The 6,312-nt window shown below is 37.5% G+C and overlaps 1 long non-coding RNA gene across 2 annotated transcripts; it reads right to left on the reverse strand.

Moving 5' to 3' along the window:
* Positions 1-218: 218 nt before the first annotated feature.
* LOC123120364 (uncharacterized) lies at positions 219-5,750 on the reverse strand. 2 transcript variants are annotated; one of them, XR_006459425.1, is made up of 3 exons: positions 5,333-5,742; positions 3,215-4,935; positions 219-3,127 (listed from the first exon to the last, which is right to left on the reverse strand). It is a non-coding gene; the product is annotated as an uncharacterized lncRNA (long non-coding RNA). The 2 variants fall into 2 exon arrangements; XR_006459424.1 differs by having other exon boundaries at positions 3,215-5,750.
* Between the last annotated feature and the right edge of the window lie 562 nt (positions 5,751-6,312).

A 6,312-nucleotide genomic window follows, 5' to 3' on the forward strand; every position in this document is an offset into this window, starting at 1 on the left:
TAATGAGTGCTTGCATACGCAACTTATGAATTAATATTGGTGCTAAATTTTAAAGTAGGCCAGTTTCTCTCCCTATTTGGAAATTTGTGAGTACCTTGTTCCCTCGATGATAGATTCATTGCAAGAGAATTCCTACCAAGAAGTTCATGGGTGAAATAGCATGACCATCATGAGGTCATTAAATTGAATAGTACAGTATTCATTATAGCAATGTCATCTTAGAAGATTCCCATTTTTTTTACTATGTGCTGCAAGGCAAGAGCCGCACAAAAAGAGTCTACAATACATACAGAGAGAAGAAGGGAGGTGTGTGATACTTACAAAAACCTAACTATGGAAGAGAAGAGATCCAAGATAGAAGGCTATCCCTATATTTACATTTGTTTCTATGAGCTAACAGAGACAGATAATGTACAAAGTTTCTTGTCCAAGCCCCAAAACTTGGCCTCTCATTTTTGAAGATTTTGCCGTTCCTCCGAGTCCAGATGTTACAAGTGGCAGTAAAAACCACCTCAATAAAGAAGGGTCTATGAAAACCCTTCCTTGCTACTGCCGCCATCAAATAGGTTGATTGATTTGGTTGTGATGCCCAAGTAATCCCAAGATATTTCCAACTGGCCGAAGTTAAAAACAAAGAACATATGTGCTCGATCCTCATGTGTGAGAGTCTGGCAAAGAACACAAGTATCATCTTGCAGAGTCCAATGTAGGCTTTGCATCATATCTCTTGTGTTAAGCCTATCCACCAGTAGTAGCCAACCAAAGACTTTGATCTTGAGCGTGCATGAACACTTCCATATACACTTAACAATTGGATCCACAGTAATGTGGCTATGAGCAAAGTTATAATATACCTTGGATCAAAATTCACCAGTTTTGGTTGGTCAGTGGAAAATGTCCTTGCCCTTAGCATTGATAGATATCAATGACAGAATGGACTCCAATTGAATCAACTCATGATGGGCTTCAGTGGAGAGAGGGTGGTGCAGGTTACTGACCATGGATGGTAGATCATCGAGGCTTTGACAGTAAGCATGTCATCCAACACGAAAGGGTGCAGTCGGGGGAAACGATCTTTCATGGGAGTATTTCTTCCCTGGAGTTGCCAATGATCAAGCCAGGGTACCTCCATTTTGTTGAAAAACTTGAACAAAAATTTTAGCAGCATTGGTTGGCCATTGTAAAAATATAAATTAATAAAGGAAAAGTGAGAATCGAACAAACACGTCGACGATAAAATTCAATAACAATAGAGCGATACTTTGTAAGAAGAATATTATCCTTCGAATAGTTGTAGAGGTCAATTATTTTTCTGCAGAACATGCCTATTTTTTATGAATGCAAATGATTTATGGGATATAAAGTAACTTTTACCCAATTTTATTGGGTCATATACTGCTTGTACAGTCGATGGTAACCTATACTACTTGTCTAGTCTATGGTAATACTTGAACTCAAAATACATGTGTGTCTCGTAAACCCAAAAGGAGGTGGTACATCCAATCGGCATACTTTTCTTATGATAAACCTCATAGAAGGAGCAGCTGGCCTGAAATTGCCGTCCCAAATATGAAATGACACTAAGGCCCGTGAAGCACATGTAGTTACTTCCGCAATTAAATTTGAGGCCTAACTATTCTCCATGTTAGTGCGGACTAAATCGTTTGAACTGCAATGACATCTAAAATGGAGTAGTTATTTTCAACTATTATTTTCACACTGCTACCATCGATGAACCTACAAACAAACACAATTTGAATGCTTAACCCAAGGCATATTTCAAATGAATGACCTACCTAGTAAGCCCCTCAGTGAATAGAAGGGAATAGAAATTTACATCAAATTTTACCGGCATAGCACCAATTCAGGCATATATCAAGATAAGTAATAACCTATGAGCTCAAATATAAATTCAAAAATTATGCTTATATATACGCATTTGTATTCTTACATCTGTTGTTTCATTATCCATTCACTGGAAGATACCAAGTTATACAATTTGGAACGAATGACAGGCCCCACCTTAAATCATTTTTTCCCTATAAATCCTTTAGTCAAACAATCAACCAAATCATGTATCATTGATAGAAAGAGAAAGATCTGATAGACAATTCTACCATCTTTCAGAAAATAACAGCCAAACACACGATAAATATAGAAATGTTGTAAATCGCCATGAGGCCTATATGAAATATGATGTTCACGAACTTCATCTATTTTAAACTATAGTCACATTGGTACATATATAATGTGGAGGAACAATTAACTGCGGTTAGTGTCAACCATATCAATGGATACATACATGTCATCACCACACTAAATGGTGCTGACGTTACTACTGGTTCTTTGCTAAGATATGATCTGTGCTAGCAGGAGAGTTTTTTGTGAGTGTTTCACATGTCAAACTTCTGATATTTGGGAAGTTATAAGTGCAAAATATGAGTTTTTGTGCCTTCCTGCATTTTACATGTCAGACTAAATGAGTTTCCTTATTAGATCATGCTGAGATCAAGTAAAAGAAAACTATGAAATACAATACATCCAACTCATTACTATCTTGATGCACTGATGTTCATGATGTAAACTATATCCATCAGGAGCTAGTGATATTAATACTAATTGTCTGATAATAATACGAAATAATATACCACAACAATAAATTAATATGTTTATGCTTAATAAAATGGATGTGTGCATCATATGTTGCAGAGGCCGGGGATAGCCCCTCTTCGAAATAATTAAATAAATTAATATGTTTGGGTAACATTTCTTCAATATAACCAATCATGCAAACATCGAATTAGTAGATACGCAAAGAAAACCTGATGAATAATAACCAATGATTCATATAAAACTATAGAACATATTTACATGCTGGCCTACAAACATCATGTTGAGACCTTAATCTTGCACGTAACCATAAGTAACTTTTACGCCAATTCATGAATTCTATCTAGCAGATGATGAGAGAAATTCTATGGAATAATTAGTAGCTTAACAGTAAGAGCGTACAAAAGGAGCTAGTCCAACATGTACCTATTCCATCAGAAGTAGCGACGTTGTCCAAAGTCGACCACATCTTGTCGTGATACATAGATCAGATGTGTAAGCATGCATGTATATTAAACTGCACATATATTCAAACATACACGCAGTCAGAGCTCAGTAAACTGCCTCTTTTGTAGGATGAAATAGCATGTTCCTGTTTACTTACTACGTTATAATATTCCTTCCCCAGTGCACGCACACTTTGCACACTGTTTTTTGACATCATCGTGATTAGAAGCAGAATAGACAATCGTTCGGAGTTGTAAAGATTAGACTGGAAAAAAATCCGCATGTATGTTACTCGTACCTACAAATAATCAGAACTAACATAGACAAATGTATGCTTTCTAATCCGTAGACTAAATAGGACAATCTGCAGACCATGAGAGAAAAAACTTTACAATGCTAATAACTAATCATAAAATCATGTCTACCATCATGTTGAATTGTTAATCATATTTATGAAAAAAGGTTCCAAATGCAGTGTGCCCAAAGTGCATAGCAATACACGATGAAGAATTGCTGCGTAATCAGTTATCCATGAACAACATCACAATCATAAGATGAAAATATTAAATGTCGGCTCTTGCAGGTGAGATCAGCAAATAACACTCTTATTCCAGCTTCTATCAATTGGCTAATGCGCTAAATTTGCAGCATGCTCTTGCTGGAAGCTAAATTTTAAAAAGATTTTTGGAATGACAGAATACACGAAAATAAGTGAATAGTTTTGAACTTAAAGGGTTTGTTCTCATAGCATGGTAGTATGAGATAACTTGCTAATTTCTCAGTGTATTCCACATCAAGCTAACAAAGAAATTGTAAAGAAATCATGTGTTAAACTTGTATCATGGTATGCTCGCAAGAATACCTTTCAGCCAAAATGCAAGAAAGTACCTTTTTTCCTTCTGAATATCCGTGATGACAATTTCAATGGTTCAATTATCTTAGAATTTTGTATCTTTTTGAAAGTGCTACTGGAAACAAACTTAGCTCAACTCAACAGTTTTGCTACCGCTTTACTTTGTGTATATAACACATAAACACCATCAATTCGTTATAATATTTAGCAGATCTCTTGGAAGGAGGTTGGAGACTGAAATTGCAACATATGTAGTAAGTTTCCTATCATGAATGTACCAATGATCAAATATTTATTTGGATAACAGAAAACATTGTCCCCACTTGCACCATGTCTCAATTTAGTTTTCACTAATTGCCAAATTAAATTAGCACACTCGAATTCACCTATCAAACAGAAGATCTTTTTTTTTCTTCTCAAAATTGAATAGAATGGACATCGAATTATATGCCAAGCAACCTGGACACGTGAAACTATAGTGCGGAGAATAAATTAGAATCTCCAAAAAGGAAAGCTAAGATAGGATGGCCACCGAGGGATTCAGGTGTCCATAATAGTGTTTGCGCTCATAGAACGTGCATGCAATTATGAGGTAGCCCTAGAAGGCTAGAAGTAAATACTAATGGTATTCATCCCTCTATTTAAGTGAAATTAAGGGGTGATGCTATACTATGTATAATATTAGTATATTTGGTTCAAAATCCTCCCTTCTATGATCATTTTTTTTGCTTTGTACATTTACTGTTTGTCCTACTTTTCAAGAATCGGACACCAATTGCTCCTTTACACAACAGGCACCCACTTAATTTTGTCTAAACATAGGATTGACTTGGCGTTATCCGATTAGACTACCCAGCCAAAGTATAATATTGCAGAAAATTTGTGCATTACCATGGAATCAACGTACCTAGACATGGCCACCGGGAAATTTCAAAATAGTGGAGAACAAATCATGCTTGTTTTTATACAATCTACACATGGTTCATCTTCCGACATAATAAAATTACCTTATCTGCATATATGGCCTACAGAATGAAAAACTCAAGGAAAAAAAGATGCGTAAGGGGTATGTGATCCATATACTATAAATCATGCTTAAGAGCAGAAAATTCACAGAATAGATAAAAACAACATTGAATTAAGGTTGCATAATTCTGAATCAACAGAGTGTGGGTTCAATTGAGCCCAGAGTAAATTGAAGATTTATTCGCATTCACAGCTTCGCTGATGAGCATATCTAGGCAGCACGACACATGGGTAGCAGTCGGACCAGACCAAATTGTAGCACACATGGAGGATGTACTAATGAAAGAATTTTGGGAGATACTAAGCAAGTACAATTTGCATCATATTTTAGCACTAACGCTAGAATGCCTCATTAAACATAGGCTATTCCTCCCACCAGAACCATGGCATATGTACCTAGGAAATTTAAGCCGTAACCAAGCCCAACGGGAGCATGAGGAGACAGCGAGACCACACATAGGGCGCGCTGCAGGTCGGAGGAGCCACGAAGACGATCCCAATGACCGCTGGATTTCCACACTAGAGGATGGAGCTGCCGCTAGGGTTCGTCGAGGAGGCGTTGGCGGAGACAGAAGGTTGAGGCGGCGGCTGGAACTGCAGCTAGGGTTCGCCGAGGAGGCGTTTGTGGAGGCAAAAGGTCAAGGCGGCGGTCGGAACCGCAACTACGGTTTGCCGAGGAGGCTTGCGGAGGCAGAAGGTCGAGACGGCGGCCGGAATCAGATGATGCAGCGGTGGCGGCTAGAAGACAGAGAGGCTACGGGGGAAAAAGACGCCTAGTTTTGTTTTTAGTGCATATAACCTAGTTTTGACCTATAAGGAGAGAATTGTGAGATTGGGAGAGAGGTAGAGCGACGGCTCACTTTTTTTTTCTGAAATTTCTGTTTAAGGGAGTTAGCGAAAGATCTACACCGTGATAACTCGGTCCCACATAAGATAAACGGCTTCTAAATTCTGATTAACGTGGTAATTTTTGGGGAGTCTGTGATTAGTATAGGTAGGTATATGTATAGGTATAGGTATAGGTATAGGTATAGATATAGATATAGATATAGATATAGATAGATAGATTACGATCACGATGAACAAGATGCATAGGATAAAACTTCGGATGAAATTCCAATTTCAATCGTTTATAGTTCCATGATCCCATATCATCACATAGCCTATACCATGTCAATGCATCTCCCTTCAAAGATAAAGGAAAGACCTTCTTCTTGATAACATCATCGGGCATACCTGCAAGCTTAAATAATCCACAAACTTCATCCACATAGATTAGGTGCTCATCAGGATGTAATGTTCCATCTCCTGCAAAAGGATTAGCTAGCAGTTTTTCTATCATACCCGAAGGATTTTCAAAGTAGACATTTTCATTT

The sequence above is a fragment of the Triticum aestivum genome, chromosome 5D (assembly GCF_018294505.1).
Source record: "Triticum aestivum cultivar Chinese Spring chromosome 5D, IWGSC CS RefSeq v2.1, whole genome shotgun sequence".
In the NCBI taxonomy this organism is placed as follows: domain Eukaryota; kingdom Viridiplantae; phylum Streptophyta; class Magnoliopsida; order Poales; family Poaceae; genus Triticum; species Triticum aestivum.